At 45.5% G+C, this 19353-nt stretch overlaps 1 pseudogene; it reads right to left on the reverse strand.

Annotated features, from left to right (window-relative positions):
• Window positions 1–2933: 2933 nt before the first annotated feature.
• LOC120919507 overlaps window positions 2934–19353 on the reverse strand; it is a 334252-nt pseudogene continuing 317832 nt past the window's right edge.

The following is a 19353-nucleotide window of genomic DNA, read 5'->3' on the forward strand; positions in this document are numbered from 1 at the left end:
AGCACAGTGCAAATCTGTAACTGACCGTCACAGAAACGGCCAGTTTATGAAGGTGCGATCTCAGCACCTCACTGGCGATCTGTGACAGAATTCTCACTTTCTGATTCACCATCTCAGAGGTGGAGAATCAGAGTGAGAAGCGTGAAGCTGGCTGAGTATTGTGGAGGAAGAAGGAAGTATTTTGACTTCCATGCTTCACACACAAGCAGCCATACAGTCAGAACACATCTTCCCCACTATTACACACCCCAAAATTAGCAGATTAGGAATTTATAGTGTATGTATATGTGTTTATATATCTATCTATCAGTACTGACCAAAAGTACTGACCAAAAGTTTGGACACGCCTTCTCATTCAAAGAGTTTTCTTTATTTTCATGACTATGAAAATTGTAGATTCACACTGAAGGCATCAAAACTATGAATTAACACATGTGGAATTATACATAACAAAAAAGTGTGAAACAACTGAAAATACATTTTTTATATTCTAGGTTCTTCAAAGTAGCCACCTTTTGCAGCAGACACATCTCTAGAACTGTTAAGAGGAGACTGTGTGAATCAGGCCTTCATGGTAGAATATCTGCTAGGAAACCACTGCTAAAGAAAAGCAACAAGCAGAAGAGACTTGTTTGGGCTAAAGAACACAAGGAATGGACATTAGACCAGTGGAAATCTGTGCTTTGGTCTGATGAGTCCAAACTTGAGATCTTTGGTTCCAACCCCCGTGTCTTTGTGCGACGCAGAAAAGGTGAACGGATGGACTCTACATGTCTGTTTCCCACCGTGAAGCATGGAGGAGGAGGAGGTGTGATGGTGTGGGGGTGCTTTGCTGGTGACACTGTTTGGGATTTAATCAAAAGTGAAGGCATACGTTCAGTATGACCCCAGCATGGCTACCACAGCATCTTGCAGCAGCATGCTATTCAATTCGGTTTGCGTTTAGTTGGACTATCATTTATTTTTCAACAGGACAATGACCCCAAACACACCTCCAGGCTGTGTAAGGGCTATTTGACCAAGAAGGAGAGTGATGGGGTGCTGCGCCAGATGACTACCTCTTGAAGCTCATCAAGAGAATGCCAAGAGTGTGCCAAGCAGTAATCAAAGCAAGTTTCACACTTTTTTGTTATGTATAATTCCACATGTGTTAATTCATAGTTTTGATGCCTTCAGTGTGAATCTACAATTTTCATAGTCATGAAAATAAAGAAAACTATTTGAATGAGAAGGTGTGTCCAAACTTTTGGTCTGTACTGTATCTCTCTCTCTCTAAATGATATATATATATATATATATATATATATATATATATATATATATATATATATATATATATATAGATATATATGTATAAAAATAGACACACATATATATATATAGATATATATGTGTGTGTGTGTGTATATAAATTCTACCTGCATTAAAATGCTATTATTAAAGTCATTTTTATATAATTTCTAATTTATTAGTAACAAAAAAATTGTAAACACTAAAATGTGTTTTACACATGGACTGTTCTATTACAGTTATACGGGTTTATATTTGTATACTTTATTAAAAAAAATATTTAATGATTATAAATGTATTTTTCATTTATATGAATGGTGTATAGCTGCATTAGATATGTGGATTTCATTCATATACTATACACCATTCACATTTAAATAGGCACATGTATGAGCTTCAAATATTAATAAAAACAATGGGCCAGATCCTCAAAAGGGATACGCCGGCGTATCTACTGATACGCCGTCGTATCCCTGTTTCTATCTTTGGAACTGATCCACAGAATCAGTTTCCAAGAGATAGACAGAAGATCCGGCATGTGTAAGAGACTTACACTGCCGGATCTTAGGATGCAGTACCGCATCCACCGATGGGGGCATTTCGAGTCGAAATGCCGCTTCGGGTATGCAAATTAGCACTTACGGAGATCCACGAAGCTTTTCTGCTTCATTTTTTCTCCGTAAGTATTATTTTGCCAGCGTAACTTTAGGGCTGCTTTTACAAAGTGTAAACTGTTTACACCTTGTAAAAGTAGACCCTTCTTACCCGCGACGCTGTTTTTTTATTTTTTTTTTCCAGCCGTATCATTACTTTTTCCCGACGCAACTTTTTTTACCCGGCGCGATTCACAAAACTTGGCGTAACGTAAAACCGCGCTATGCCCGTCGGGAAAATGACGTCACGAGCATGCGCAGCACGTCCGGCGCGGGAGCGCGCCTAATTTAAATGGGACTCGCCCCCATTTGAATAGGAACGCCTTGCGCCGGCGGAATTTAAATTACACACCCGAAAATTTCTAGGTAAGTGCTTTGTGGATCGGGCACTTAGGTAGACATTTTCCGGCAGTGTAACTTAAATGGGAAAAGATAAGTTACGGCGGCTGGCTGTGGATCTGGCCCAATGTTTTTTAATAATTAAGTTAATGTATATTGTTTGGTGGGAATGTAACTTTATTATTTTATTAATATGTGGTGTATAATGTGTGCTGATTCGTGTTCAACTTTTGTATTTTTCACTTCCTCCTACTGTAATCCCGCTACATCACGCGAGATTACAGTGAGAGAAGCAGTTCTCCCAGGAGTTTCCAGCCATTTGTAGATCGCTCCTTATCTCAACATGAGAACCGATCTACAAAGTTTCATAAACAGGCACTCAGAGGAGAGCGATCTCCCCTGAGAATGCCTGAGAACTGAAAAGCGGTATTTTACCGCACTTTCATAAAAGGACACCATAGTTAGCTGAAGTTATCATGTAGATAGTTAGCTGAAGTTATCATGTAGAGCTTGGCATATGTGTTAAATTAAATTAGGAAACCAATGGGGAGGATTGAGAGCGATTGGCCAAACTGCACTTTTTCTTTTTGTGTAAGTCAGGACACCCACTCAAGTCAAAGGGATCAAACAGGGAAGATTGGGAGAGATGGGTCAAAATCAGCTTTTTAATGAGGAGAAAAGATCTGATGCAGTTCAACTGTCTGTATCTCTAGATGCAAGGCCCATTCACACTTTCAAATGTGTGGTTATGCAAGAAGATAGGTAAATGGGCTCATATGTTTCCCCCTTAAAAAAACACAATATGTGAACCAGCCACACAGGAAAGAATAGGATTTCTACTTGGGATGCATTTTCTGGCAGTATATTTCATATAAAGGTTATGATTTGCTGAAAGAAAAATGATCAAGGGTGAATATGCCCATACCTTTTGTGAGAACCACATGTCAAATTGATAAGCAACATCTACCTGAGCATTTTTTATCATTCTATGCTCAGTTTGGATTGCCTAGGTTTAGAATAAGTAATCCTTAAGTCCGCAAGGCAGGGCCATCCACCACATAGCACCAGTGCTATAGTTTGCACGGAGCAGAAAATGTCTGAACACCCTTTAAATAAATTAGAGTGAAAAAATTAGAAGAGTCCCGGAATGTTTTAGCAACATGCTTGACGTGTATTCCTCGCTGTGTTATTCCACACCAATGCTTCACATGTCCGCTTTGTAGCAGCATCATTTGGAAAGATCCAGTGTAGAAGTCATGTTTCACTTTAGGATTACTTCAGGATGCAGTGGTATCCATCAGGATTTTGCACTGTGTAGACAAGAGATGAAGATGGCAAATTATTAGTATGAAATATTTCATGTGCAGTATTCATAAGATACACCAATAAATGATGATAGTGATGGAGCCCAGATATCACCAGACAGGAAGTGATAAAAAAAAATCTGAAATAGGGACAAAGTCATTATGAAAATCTGACGGGGGCAAGGCTTGCTCTCCTTCACTAAAAAAAAAGCATTTGTATTTCTGTCTGTGTTGATGTTGGAGAGTTCCCTTTATTTTCTGAAGTTGTGTCGATAGTGAGTCCAACAATGAAAATAGTGGGCTTATGAAGAAATATCAAGTGTTATGGTTTAGGTGATCTCCTTCCTCTAGTGCTTAAAATCACCCAGTGCGACCTCCACCAATATCACAAAAACACTTACCAGATATAGTTTCTGTCTAAAAAATAGAACAGCAAAAATTGCATATGATAAGATCCAGGTCATCAGAGGTATGTAGTCATCATTAGCTCACACTTATTCCCTCTATCCGAATCACAGGACCCTCTTCAGAATTTTTCCAAGTGCATTGATCATGACCAGGAAGATCTTATCATATAACATTTTTGCTGTTCTATTAATTAGACAGCAACTATATCTGGTGAGTGCATTTTTCTGACATTGGTGGAGGTCACACTGATAATTGAAGCACTAGATGAGGGAGATCACCTGAATAATATCACGTGATATGTCTTCATAATAACTATTCTATGTTTGTTTATTTTGAATATTTTCAATGTTGGACTCACTATCGGAACACTTCAGGAGTTTGGGGTTTAATATTCTTGTGCTGAGCGCTGAAATTTTTCTTTGTTATTCTTATCACAGTGTTTTGTAATATCTACACTAATTGCTAGCAGCTATATACCATTAGGCGCTGACACCATTTTTTCCCTTTATTTTCTGTCTGGTAAAATGTAGTCAGACTAAACTATTCCCACTCTATCCAAAAGTATGAAATCTTTTTTGTCTGTACCTACATTTTAAGGGCCTTATTCACATTAATATGCTGCATTAGCACTCATTCAATCCAATTAGTGTTCACAACAAATAGTGATCAAAAAAGAAAAAACCCCAAAGGAAAAAACAGAAAAGAATATATACGGTATATATATATATATGAATATATTGTGAAAACATATCCAGGTGAAACTCAAAATTAGAATATCGTGCAAAAGTTCATTTATTCCACTAATGCAACTTAAAAGGTGAAACTAATATATGAGATATACCCAATACATGCAAAGAAAGATAGTTCAAGCCCCGATTTGTCATAATTGTGATGATTATGGCTTTCAGCTCATGAAAACCCCAAATCCAGAATTTTAGAAAATTTGAATATTGTGAAAATGTGAAATATTCTAGGCTCAAAGTGTCCCACTCTAATCAGCTAATTAAAGGGTCACTAAAGGATTTTTTTTTAATCTAAATAGCTTCCTTTACCTTACTGCAGTCCTGGTTTCATGTCCTTATTGTTCGTTTTTGCTTTGAAGTAGCTGTAATTCTGCTGTGATCTCCACACTTCCTGCTTGTCTGGCTCCTTATAACCATCATACTGGGAGCTTTCTCACGGTGGTCTAAGCTGTCATTACTGTGTGTCTAAAACTTCCCAGAACCAATCAGATTCATTTTAAAAACAAAACACTGCCCTGGATTTGTTTGTTTTTGTTCTGTGGGTCTCTTTACTTCACATAAACATGAAGCCAGTTTAAAAGTGAATGTGAAACTAGAGGCACATTATATGATTGATTTTTATCTACTTTTAATCATTTTTAAAAGGAATCAGTTAACTTTTATGTTTCTATACCCTGTAAACAGTCATTTCAGCAAAACATTTTTTTTCCTTTAGTGACCCTTTAAGCCATAAAACCTGCAAAGGGTTCATGAGCCTTTAAATGGTCTCTCAGTCTGGTTCAGTAGGAATCACAATCATGGGAAAGACTGCTGACCTGACAGTTGTGCTGAAAACCATCAACGACACCCTCCATAAGGAGGGAAAACCTCAAAAGGTAATTGCAAAAGAAGTTGGATGTTCCCAAAGTGCTGTATCAAAGCACATTAATAGAAAGTTATGTGGAAGGGAAAAATGTGGATGAAAAAGGTGCACAAGCAGCAGGGATGACCGCAGCCTGGAGAGGATTGTCAGGAAAATGCCATTCAAAAGTGTTGGGGACTTTCACAAGGAGTGGACTGAGGCTGGAGTCAGTGTATCAAGAGCCACCACACACAGACGGATTCTGACATGGGCTTCAAATGTCGTATTCCTCTTGTCAAGCCACTCCTGAACAACAAACAATGTCAGAAGAGTCTTACCTGGGCTAAAGAAAATCAGACCTTGTCTGTTGCTCAGTGGTCCAAAGTCCTCTTTTCTGATGAGAACAAATTTTGCATCTCATATGGAAACCAAGGACCCAGAGTATGGAGGAAGAGTGGAGAGGCACACACTGCAAGATGCTTGAAGTCCAGTGTGAAGTTTCCACAGTCTGTGTTTATTTGGGGAGCCATGTCATCTGCTGGTGTTGGTACACTGTGCTTCATTATGTCCAGGGTCAACGCAGCCGTCTACCGGGAGATTTTGGGGCACTTCATGCTTCCTTACGCAGACAAGCTCTATGGGGATGCTGACTTCTTTTTCCAGCAGGACTTGGTACCTGCCCACACGACCAAAAGCACCAAAATCTGGTTCAATGACCGTGGGATTACTGTGCTTGATTGGCCAGCAAACTCACATGACCTTAACCCCATAGAGAATCTATGGGGATTGCCAAGAGAAAGATGAGAGACATGAGACCGAACATTGCAGAAGAGCTGAAGGCTGCTATTGAAGCATCCTGGTCTTCCATAACACCTCAGCAGTGCCACAGGCTGATGGCTTCCATGCCACGCCACATTGAGGCAGCAATTGCTGCAAAAAGGGCCCAAACCAAGTACTGAGTACATATGCATTAGTGACGGTGCGTCCATAGAGGGCGCAGGAGCGCCACCCCCTCTCGCTTCTGCACCGCCACTGAATACAATACATGGTGAGCGCCGGCCATCTGAATAACGGCAGCTGGTTGGCTTAGGAAATGCCTATCAGAGCCAACGGCCTGAGGGCTGTAATCGGCTTCCTAATAGTTAACCAGGGGACGCACAGGGGGTTCGTTCCCTGGCTAACACTGACAGGCGTCTCAGCCAATCAGGTTCACCGGTTCTGGTTACCAATAACCTGATTGGCTGAAGCGTCACAGAGGGTGGGAGAAGACATCGAGGGACGGTGGAAGCAGGATGACTGACCCCAGAAAGGTAAGTTCCGGGCGGGGGGGGGGATTTTACAGGGCACAGTGGCGCTAATTTAACAGGGCACAGTGGCGCTAATTTAACAGGGCACAGTGGCGCTAATTTATGGGCACAGTGGCGCTAATTTATGGGCACAGTGGTGACAATTGATGGGCACGGTGGTGACAATTGATGGGCACGGTGGTGACAATTGATGGGTACGGTGGTGACAATTGATGGCACAGTGGCTGCGTTTGGCATGGCACAGTGGTGACAATTGATGGGCGCAGTGGTGACAATTGATGGGCACAGTGGCTGCGTTTGATGGCATGGCACAGTGGTGACAATTGATGGGCACAGTGGCGATAAATGATGGCACAGTAGCTGCATTTGATGGCATGGCACAGTGGCGACAATTGATGGGCACAGTGGCTGCGTTTGATGGGCACAGTGAGGCTGCATTTCGTTTTTTTGCGCCCCCCCCAAAAAAAATTGAGCACCAGCCGCCACTGATATGCATGCTTATACTTTTCAGAGGTACTATATTGTTCTATGTACAATCCTTGTTTTATTGATTGCATGTAATATTCTAATTTTCTGAGATTGTGGATTTGAAGTTTTTATGAGCTGTAAGCCATAATCATCACAATTATGACAAATCACAGCTTGAACTATCTTGCTTTGCATGATAGCATCATATATTAGTTTCACCTTTTAAGTTGCATTAGTGAAATAAATGAACTTTTGCACAATATTCAAATTTTTTGAGTTTCACCTGTATATAATAATAGAAAATAGTTCATATGAAGTTTATCAAAACCAGCAAGAAATCCAAGGTGACTTGTGAAGACTGCATTGAAATCGAGTGACTGTTGTGCTCCCCCTCTTGGGTCCCCACTCACTAGCTTTAATGGCAGGTGAATATTAAATACCTTCAGGTCATATTTGCAGCCACAAAATACTTACTAGCTGTGCACAAATAGACCCACAACATGGACACTGACCTACCAGAAGTATTAAGTGAAAAACCAGATACATAAGTAAGTACCGGCCATTACAAGCCCCAAAAATCAGCCGACAGGCGTTCACCTGACAGCAAACAACCTTGTATTCTGTGGCTGGTGGTACATTAGGCATTCAACGGATACAGAAGTACGTACCGGTAATTACAGGCCCCAAAAACTAGCCCACGGCCACAGGCGTTCACCAGACAGCAAACAACTTTTTATTCTGTGACTGGTGGTACATTATGCATTCACCGGATATACATGAATAAAGTGTCTGCCAGTACAGGCCCAAAAAATTAGCCCACAGGCGTTCACCAGAATTTGAATGAAACATGGTCTACTGGTCACATGTGTTGAATTCCTCCGAGATCCATGCTTCATTCATTTTTTTAAATGTGAAGTAGTCAACACTGTTGTGAGCTAGGCGAGTGCGCTTATCGGTCACGACCCCCCCTGCTGCGCTGAACGTCCTTTCTGACAGGACACTGGATGAGGGGCAAGCCAACAGTTCCATTGCAAATTGTGCAAGCTCTGGCCAGAGGTCAAGCCTGCCCACCCAGTAGTCCAGGGGTTCATCACTTCTCAGTGCGTCCACATTGGCCGTTAACCCGATGTAGTCAGACACCTGCCGGTCTAGGCGTTCCCTGATGCTGGATCCGGAGGACAGCTGTCGATGGGTCGGCTGAAAGAATGATCTCATATCATTAGTGACTAAGACATCTTCAAACCACCCTCTTCTTGCAGACGCTGTTGGATTGGTACCCAAAACTGTTTCTCTGTGAGTGGAAATTCCTCTGCCAGCGGACGCAAAAGCAGAATGCAACATTTCTCGAAGCAAGGCCTGGAAGTCCTGCATTCTGATAGCCCTCTGTGATAGTGGTAACATTTCCGCCATGTTTTGTTTGTACCAGGGGTCTAAGTACGTTGCCACCCAGTATTGGTCCTTGCTGGAGCATGAAGGCCCCCATTTGCACTAAACTGGAAGCGCTGTATTGGCCTGGCTCCTGCTCATCATCCAGGATAATGTCGTCCTCCTTCTCCTCCCCCTATCCACAGACAACACCAGGGATCCCAGAAAGGTTTAAAGCATGCTCTTCTTGCTCCTCCTCCTCTGCCCTGGCACCATCCTCCTCTGACTCCTCTTCATACTCCTGTTGTTGACTTGTCTCAGGTGGAGTAGCCCCCCTGGGAACTCATTCAGCATTCTTCCTGCTCGTGCTCCTCGACGGCTTGATCAATGACACGATGCAATGCACGCTCCAGAAAGAAGGCGTAAGGTACAATGTCACTGATGGCGCCCTGGCTGCGACTGACCAGTTTGGTGATCTCATCAAATGGCCGCAGAAGTCTGCATGAGTCGTGCATGAGCAGCCACTGGCATGGTGAAAAAAACCAAGCTCCCCAGAACCTGTCCTGCCACAGAGTTCGTACAGGTAGTCGTTAACTGCATGTTTCTGCTGGAGCAGTCTATCAAGCATATACAAGGTTGAGTTCCATCGCGTCAGGCAGTCACAAATAAGATGTCTGACGGGCAGGTTGTGTCGCCGATGAATGTCAGAAAGGCGAGCCATGACCGTGTAAGATCTTCTGAAATGGGCCGAGATTTTCCTGGCCTGCCGCAAGACGTCCTGGAGCCCAGGGTATTTGGCAACAAATGTCTACACGACCAAGTTCAGGATGTGTGCCATGCATGGCACGTGTGTCATTTTGCCCTGTTTCAGCGCGCTCAGCAGATTGGCACCGTTGTCGCACACCACTTTACCAACTGTCAAATTGAGCGGTGTAAGCCACTGGTCTGCCTGTGAGCGCAAAGCTGAAAGGAGTGCAGGACCAGTGTGGCTCTTGTCTTCCAGGCACAACAGACGCAGCACAGCATGGCAACGTCTCATCTGGCATGTCGAATAGGTTCTGGGGATCTTGGGCGGCACAGCGGAAGAGACGGTAGCATCGGAAAATGAGGAGTCAGCCGAGGAGGAGAGGGAGGATGGAGTAGGAGAAGAAGAAGAGGCAGGCCTGCATGTAAACCAAATCTACATGGGTGCCACAGGTTACATGCTTGACGGCCGTCAGAAGGTTCACCCAGTGGGCAGTGAAAGTTATATACCTTCCCTGCCTGTGTTTGCTAGACCACGTGTCTGTGGTCAGATGTATCTTGGCACCGACACTGTGTACCAGAGATACATTCACTTGCCGCTGAACATGGCCATATAGCTCTGGGATGCCCTTCTGTGAAAAAAATCCTTCCTGGGACCTTCTATTGTGGTGTTCCAATGTCCACTGGGCTCGGTGATGGGAGGCCAGGTGCCTTCTTAAGGCGGTCGTCCCTAGGTGAGTGTTGGGCTTACCGTGACTTATGCGTTGACTGCAAAGGCTGCAGATGGCAACACTATTGTCTGTAGCGGACACGTTAAAAAAAGCCAACACTGCGGAGCCATGGGCCGGAGTCCTGGGAGCGCCAGATGTGACTGTACATTGTTGATGGCTCGCTCCTGATACATTAGGAGTCTGGTTTGTCCCTCCTGTGCAATGTAAGTTTGGCCTGCTTCTCCTCCCTATATGTTGGTCCATCTCTCCCTCTGAACTCCCCTCCTCTTCTTGGTCACCCACGTGACGTTTGTAGACACGTCATCATCTACGTCACCTTCCCCATCACTTACAGTAGAGATCTCGGAGTAGGCAGCAACAGCGGGCACCAACCTCCTTGGGCTGATCTGAGTACTGTCGTCAGACTGCTGAGTGCCGGTTGTTGCTACCTCCTCTTCCTGATCCAATGCCAAGAATGGCTGCGCATCCGAAATGTCTTCTGATGGATCGGAAAATAATTCCTGTGACTCAAACTGAGGGTATATGGTGGTGGTGGTGGTGGTGTTGGTGGCGGACCACTCAACCAAGTCTGTGCCACTAACCACGAACATTGTGCCACTTCCCACTTTGGTTTCGGCCTGGTGCTCCTGCCCTACCCATATCACCCCTGCGGAAGGGCCTGCCTCTTCCTCTGCCTGTCATTTTTTAAATGACCCTGTGACAAAAGTCTCTAGAGAAGCGCAGTATATGTGGAAGAAGGTATATAACAAAATCTGTCATTTTGGGGGGCCACTGGTTTATTTCACCAGTTATGAAACTTTTTTTTAATGTGTGTAGCAGAGGAAACGCAGCGAAAGAGGCAGTCACAATGCTGCACAATACAAATCCACTATAATATGCTTTCTATATTCGAAAGTATATTATAAGTGTATATTACACCTATATACTGCAGTGCACAGCAAGTAGCACACCTATACCAGTGCTTGAAAGGACTTGTGGACCTGTTAGGTAGCGATTTTTGACGCTAAACGCTGTCCCTGCTGGAAACACCAACCTCGCCCTACACTGACAAAAAGTATATGAATGTATTACACACTATCATGTACTGCAGTGCAGACTAAGTAGCACACCTATACCAGTGCTTAAAAGGACTTTTGTGGACCTGTTAGGTAGCGATTTGTGTCGCTAAACGCTGTCCCTGCTGGAAACGCCAACCTGCACCACCTGATGGATGTGTCATAGGTCAAAGTTCTTACTCATGTAACATTGCGGACCGCCGCGAACATCACCAGATGTCCGACGGTTTGGCGGACCGCGAACGACGAAAGTTCGCCGCGAAACGACCGCCTGGTAAACCGGCAGGTATCAGAGATCATACTTACCAAGATGCTGCGGACGGCTCACCTTTGCGAACCAGCGCTGACCGCCCTCTGGTGGTGGGAACAGAGGGGGGAAAGCGCCAGGAGGGACCAGTACCGGAAGCGGAGTAACTGGGTTGAAGTGCAGGTATGGGTGGATACAGGAAGCCACTGGTGACACCTGGTGGACAGGTGAGAAATCCGGGTACACAGGATACTCAAGCAGGAAGTAGCAGAGAACAAGTCCAAAGGTTCAAACCGCGGTCAGGGGTTGGAGAGAGCAACAAAGTCCAAAGGTTCAAGCCGGGGTCAAGGGTTGGAGAGAGCAGCAATCCGAGGTGTAGCAAATAGGTCAGGTATCCAATCAGGGAGGTCAGGCAATCCGGGTAAAAAGGCAAGGTAAAGCAATGGAACACATACAGGAGCTGACGATAAACCAGCAACCTGTCATGTGTCAGAGGCAGCTTTAAATAAGGCGGTTAAGTCTCTGATTGGCTCCAACGGAGCAGCGTGCGTGCCCGTGCACGCATCCACGCACCCATCGCGCCGCCGGACCGCGCATGCACGCTGCGTAGGTACGCGCGATAGCGCCGTTCTTCTGCGCATGTTCGCAAATCCGTGGCTGACAGAGCTGGTGCCCTGACAGTGCCCCCCCCCCCAAGGGGCGGACTCCGGACGCCAAAACTGGCCATCAACTCCGGATGTTCCTGATGAAAAGTCCGAATTAGACGAGGAGCATGAATGTTCCTGGAAGGCTCCCATGAATTATCCTCCGGGGGATAGCCTCTCCAATTTAATTGGAGCTATCTCCTTCTTTTTCTGCAGTTCAAGATAGTTTCCACCTCAAATTCCTTTTCTCCTTGAACCTCTACTGGAGGAGGCCAGGTTCTCCTCTTCCTTAGAAGGGATCCGGAACCAGAGACTTAAGCAGGGAAGCGTGGAATACAGGGTGGATCCTGTATGAATCAGGTAATGCCAATTCGAAGGCCACAGGGTTGATCCTACGCTTAAAGGATCACTAAAAGAAAAAAAAAATTGGGCTAAAATGTCTGTCTGCAAGGAATACAGACAGAATAGTTTAAGGATTCCTGTTAAAAACGCTTTAAAAGTGCTTAAATCCAATCATGTAATCTACCTGTGGCTTCTACTTTCGTTTCTCCTTTTAAGTTCCTGTATCTCTGTGCTCGTTCATGTGATTGACGTTGCTGTAGTGAATTGAACTACATTTCCCAGTGTCCCTTGCGCTCGCACATGCCCAGTTTAAAAAACGGGCAGGAGAGCTCTTTCACATGTATAAACCGCCCACTATACCTCCCACTATCCCGCCCACTATTCCGCCCAACGATAAATATTCATGCTTGGATACCCACCCACACAGCCATTCAGAGCCATTAAAGACAGCATCTAAACCAAGCACACGAAAATAGTAAGTTTTAAACTAAATGTATTTTTAATTTTAAATTGATGATAAATATAAGATTAATTGATAATTAAAAATATGGGCATAGATTTAAAAATAAATAAATAAATAAATAAATAGAATAATGAATTAATAAATTAAATAATAAATATAATATGTTATACTAAAAAATATGGGCATATATTAAAAAAAAAAAATGATGATAAATATAATGGGCCATATTCTCTAAGATTCTAGGCGGGCGTTTACACTCCGCCGCCCCAACCTACAGGAGCAAGTGCTGTATTCCCCAAACACTTGCTCCGTAGTTTGGGGCGGCGGAGTGTAAATGGCCCGGCGTATCCACGCGTATATCCAAGGGGGCGGCTTGTATTTAAATTAAGCACGCCCCCGATTCTAACGAACTGCGCATGCGCCGGGCTTAAAATAGCCCAGTGCGCATGCTCCAGTTCTCGGCGTAAAACGTCAATGACGCCGACGTGTGCGTCATTGACGTAAAGTCGTATTCAAGAACGACTTAGTAAAACGACGTACCCGACGGGAAAACACGACGCGGACCCGACGCCATACTTAACATGGCCTACGTGGGACTTGCGTAAACTTACCCCCTCATATAGCAGGGGTAAGTTTGCGCTTACGCAAACGACGTAAGCGACGGTTACGCAACGCAAATTCATTCGGGAATCGGCGTATCAGGCTCATTTGCATAAACAAATGAGACCTGAACGTAAACGCCACCTAGCGGCCGGAGGAGTAATTACATTTAAGATCCGACAGTGTAAGTGACTTACACATGTCGGATCTTCAGTGTATCTATGCGAAAATGATTCTAAGAATCACTCGCATAGATACACTGGCCAAAAAAGAGACATACGATGGAGTATCCTGAGATACTCCATCGCAACTTTACTCAGAATATGGTCCAATGTTATTTTATAATATAAAATATGGGCATATATTAAAAAAAAAAAAAGGAATAAATAGAATAATGAATTAATAAATAATTGATATATGTACTACTGTTTATTATAGTGTTGTTTAATAATGGCATAGTTGATTGCATATGCAATCGAGATAAGATAAAATAAAAATAAATTAATAATATGAAACAAATTAATACATTTCAAATCATAAATATTTTAAAAAAAAATGTTAACGATAATAAAGATGTAATGATTTTAAAAAATTGTTTAGTTGACTATTTTAATTGCAGTAATATCATCACCCGTAAATGAGGCCTTTCCCGCACCTATAAATGCAGTAATATCATCACCCATAAATGAGGCCTTACCCGCACCCACAATTGCAGTAACATCAGCACCCATAAATGAGGCCTTTCCCGCACCTTTAGATGCACGTCATTTTATTCTCAAAAATATTGGCATTGATTTAAAAAAAAATATATATATATATATATATATATATATATATATATATTAAATAAACAATTGAGATATGTACTAACTTTTATATTATTCTTGTTTAATAATGGCATAGTTGATATAATATACAATATAGATAAGATAAATTAAAAATAAATAAATCATAGAAAAAAAAAATGAATACATTTACAATCATAAATATATATATATTTTTTTAATTTAAAGATACCAATGATGGTGCACTATTTCTATCAAGAGATATTGAAGGATGCAGAGGTATACTAGGGGCACAGTGTCCCCCAGAGTCATCAACCCACCATCACTGTCCCCCTGTGCCTTCCACCCACCCACATGTGTTTACCCCTGTGTCTTCAACCCATCTACATGTGTGTCGCCTTGTGTCCTCCACTGACAGTGTCCCCGGTTGTCTTCACACCCACCCCGTTTGTCCTCCACCCACAGTGTCCGCCTCAGGGCCGCCATCATGTGGGTACAGGCAGTCCACCTGTAACAGATGGCAAGACCCACTTTTTTCTTTCTATTTATTTTCATTAATTTTTATTTTATTTTAGTGGTCGGTCCAAGGTTCCCAGGTGTGGTGGGGGGGGGGGGGCAGTGTGACAGCGATAGGGGAGCAGTGTGACATGTGGAGGGGGCAAGTGTGACAGGGATAGTGGAGGACGGAGATAACGGAGCCCTGGGATAGTGGAGGAAGGGGATAATGGAGGCCTGGGATGGTGGAAAACTGGGATAGTGAAGGACGGAGAAAGTGGAGCCCTGGGATAGTGGAGGAAGGGGATAATGGAGGCCTGGGATGGTGGAAAACTGGGATAGTGAAGGACGGGGAAAGTGGAGCCCTAGGATAGTGGAGGAAGGGGATAATGGAGGCCTGGGATGGTGGAAAACTGGGATAGTGAAGGACGGGGAAAGTGGAGCCCTGGGATAGTGGAGGAAGGGGATAATGGAGGCCTGGGATGGTGGAAAACTGGGATAGTGAAGGACGGGGAAAGTGGAGCTCTGGGATAGTGGAGGAAGGGGATAATGGAGGCCTGGGATGGTGGAAAACTGGGATAGTGAAGGACGGGGAAAGTGGAGCCCTGGGATAGTGGAGGCCTGGGATGGTGGAAAACTGGGATAGTGAAGGACGGGGAAAGTGGAGCAAGGGGATAATGGAGGCCTGGGATGGTGGAAAACTGGGATAGTGAAGGACGGGGAAAGTGGAGCCCTGGGATAGTGGATGAAGGGGATAATGGAGGCCTGGGATGGTGGAAAACTGGGATAGTGAAGGACGGGGAAAGTGGAGCCCTAGGATAGTGGAGGAAGGGGATAATGGAGGCCTGGGATGGTGGAAAACTGGGATAGTGAACGACGGGGAAAGTGGAGCCCTGGGAGAGTGGAGGAAGGGGATAATGGAGGCCTGGGATGGTGGAAAACTGGGATAGTGAAGGACGGGGAAAGTGGAGCCCTGGGATAGTGGAGGAAGGGGATAATGGAGGCTTGGGATGGTGGAAAACTGGGATAGTGAAGGACGGGGAAAGTGGAGCACTGGGATAGTGGAGGAAGGGGATAATGGAGGCCTGGGATGGTGGAAAACTGGGATAATGAAGGACGGGGAAAGTGGAGCCCTGGTATAGTGGAGGAAGAGGATAATGGAGGCCTGGGATGATGGAAAACTGGGATAGTGAAGGACGGGGAAAGTGGAGCCCTGGGATAGTGGAGGAAGGGGATAATGGAGGCCTGGGATGGTGGAAAACTGGGATAGTGAAGGACGGGGAAAGTGGAGCCCTGGGGGAAGGGGATAATGGAGGCCTGGGATGGTGGAAAACTGGGATAGTGAAGGACGGGGAAAGTGGAGCCCTAGGATAGTGGAGGAAGGGGATAATGGAGGCCTGGGATGGTGGAAAACTGGGATAGTGAAGGACGGGGAAAGTAGAGCAAGGGGATAATGGAGGCCTGGGATGGTGGAAAACTGGGATAGTGAAGGACGGGGAAAGTGGAGCCCTAGGATAGTGGCGGAAGGGGATAATGGAGGCCTGTGATGGTGGAAAACTGGGATAGTGAAGGACTGGGAAAGTGGAGCAAGGGGATAATGGAGGCCTGGGATGGTGGAAAACTGGGATAGTGAAGGACGGGGAAAGTGGAGCAAGGGGATAATGGAGGCCTGGGATGGTGGAAAACTGGGATAGTGAAGGACGGGGAAAGTGGAGCCCTGGTATAGTGGAGGAAGAGGATAATGGAGGCCTGGGATGGTGGAAAACTGGGATAGTGAAGGACGGGGAAAGTGGAGCCCTGGGATAGTGGAGGAAGGGGATAATGGAGGCCTGGGATGGTGGAAAACTGGGATAGTGAAGGACGGGGAAAGTGGAGCCCTGGGGGAAGGGGATAATGGAGGCCTGGGATGGTGGAAAACTGGGATAGTGAAGGATGGGGAAAGTGGAGCCCTGGGATAGTGGAGGAAGGGGATAATGGAGGCCTGGGATGGTGGAAAACTGGGATAGTGAAGGACGGGGAAAGTGGAGCCCTGGGATAGTGGAGGAAGGGAATAATGGAGGCCTGGGATGGTGGAAAACTGGAATAGTGAAGGACGGGGAAAGTGGAGCCCTGGGATAGTGGAGGAAGGGGATAATGGAGGCCTGGGATGGTGGAAAACTGGGATAGTGAAGGACGGGGAAAGTGGAGCCCTGGGATAGTGGAGGAAGGGGATAATGGAGGCCTGGGATGGTGGAAAACTGGGATAGTGAAGGACGGGGAAAGTGGAGCCCTGGGATAGTGGAGGAAGGGGATAATGCAGGCCTGGGATGGTGGAAAACTGGGATAGTGAAGGACTGGGAAAGTGGAGCCCTGGGATAGTGGAGGAAGGGGATAATGGAGGTCTGGGATGGTGGAAAACTGGGATAGTGAAGGACGGGGAAAGTGGAGCAAGGGGATAATGGAGGCCTGGGATGGTGGAAAACTGGGATAGTGAAGGACGGGGAAAGTGGAGCCCTGGGATAGTGGATGAAGGGGATAATGGAGGCCTGGGATGGTGGAAAACTGGGATAGTGAAGGACGGGGAAAGTGGAGCCCTAGGATAGTGGAGGAAGGGATAATGGAGGCCTGGGATGGTGGAAAACTGGGATAGTGAAGGACGGGGAAAGTGGAGCCCAGGGGGAAGGGGATAATGGAGGCCTGGGATGGTGGAAAACTGGGATAGTGAAGGACGGGGAAAGTGGAACCCTGGGATAGTGGAGGAAGGGGATAATGGAGGCCTGGGATGTTGGAAAACTGGGATAGTGAAGGACGGGGAAAGTGGAGCCCTAGGATAGTGGAGGAAGGGGATAATGGAGGCCTGGGATGGTGGAAAACTGGGATAGTGAAGGACGGGGAAAGTGGAGCCCTGGGATAGTGGATGAAGGGGATAATGGAGGCCTGGGATGGTGGAAAACTGGGATAGTGAAGGACGGGGAAAGTGGAGCCCTAGGATAGTGGAGGAAGGGATAATGGAGGCCTGGGATGGTGGAAAACTGGGATAGTGAAGGACGGGGAAAGTGGAGCCCTGGGATAGTGGGGGAAGGGGATAATGGAGGCCTGGGATGGTGGAAAACTGGGATAGTGAAGGACGGGGAAAGTGGAGCCCTGGGGGAAGGGGATAATGGAGGCCTGGGATGGTGGAAAACTGGGATAGTGAAGGACGGGGAAAGTGGAGCCCTAGGATAGTGGAGGAAGGGGATAATGGAGGCCTGGGATGGTGGAAAACTGGGATAGTGAAAGACGGGGAAAGTGGAGCCCTGGGATAGTGGAGGAAGGGGATAATGGAGGCCTGGGATGGTGGAAAACTGGGATAGTGAAGGACGGGGAAAGTGGAGCCCTGGAATAGTGGAGGAAGGGGATAATGGAGGCCTGGGATGGTGGAAAACTGGGATAGTGAAGGATGGGGAAAGTGGAGCCCTGGGATAGTGGAGGAAGGGGATAATGGAGGCCTGGGATGGTGGAAAACTGGGATAGTGAAGGACGGGGAAAGTGGAGCCCTGGGATAGTGGAGGAAGGGGATAATGGAGGCCTGGGACGGTGGAAAACTGGGATAGTGAAGGACGGGGAAAGTAGAGCCCTGGGATAGTGGAGGAAGGGGATAATGGAGGCCTGGGATGGTGGAAAACTGGGATAGTGAAGGACGGGGAAAGTGGAGCCCTGGGATAGTGGAGGAAGGGGATAATGGAGGCCTGGGATGATGGAAAACTGGGGTAGTGAAGGACGGGGAAAGTGGAGCCCTAGGATAGTGGAGGAAGGGGATAATGGAGGCCTGGGATAGTGGAAAACTGGGATAGTGAAGGACGGGGAAAGTGGAGCCCTGGGATAGTGGAGGAAGGGGATAAAGGAGGACAGACTGAGGTGAGAGAGGGATGAATGGATGGATGGATGGAGGTCAGACTGAGGTGAGAGAGGGATTTGATGAATGGATGGATTGATGCAGGTCAGACTGATAAGAGCGAAAAGGATTTTATGAATGGATGGATGGATATAGGACAGTTTGATACGCACGAAAGGGATTTGATGAACGGATGGATGGATATAGGACAGTCTGATACGTGCGAAAGGGATATGATGAATGGATGGATATAGGACAGTCTGATACGTGCGAAAGGGATTTGATGGATGGATGTAGGTCAGACTGAGGTGAGAGAGGGATTTGATGAATGGATGGTATAGGTCATATTGAGGTGAGAGAGGGATGGTATGGGATTAGGAGGCACATACATTATTGCATAGAGAAAAACCAGGGACATAAATTTGATAATAAATTTTATATTGCAAATATATTGTATATGATTACATAGAATGAAAGATTTTAAATTTTTTTTTTTTTGCTTTTCTGAAACGTTTTTCTTCCTTCAGCTGCTGCTGCTTGGAAACTCACAGTGTCGTTAGAAAAGTTTTCCTCTTAGCAAGGGGGCGGGATCCAGGCAGGGCAGAGCTTGCCTGAAACAAAACTTTTAGAAAGAGAGGAGGTGCTGGGGTGTTAGACACACCCACGATATCACATC

Source organism: Rana temporaria, chromosome 12 (genome assembly GCF_905171775.1).
Source record: "Rana temporaria chromosome 12, aRanTem1.1, whole genome shotgun sequence".
Taxonomy (NCBI): Eukaryota; Metazoa; Chordata; class Amphibia; order Anura; family Ranidae; genus Rana; species Rana temporaria.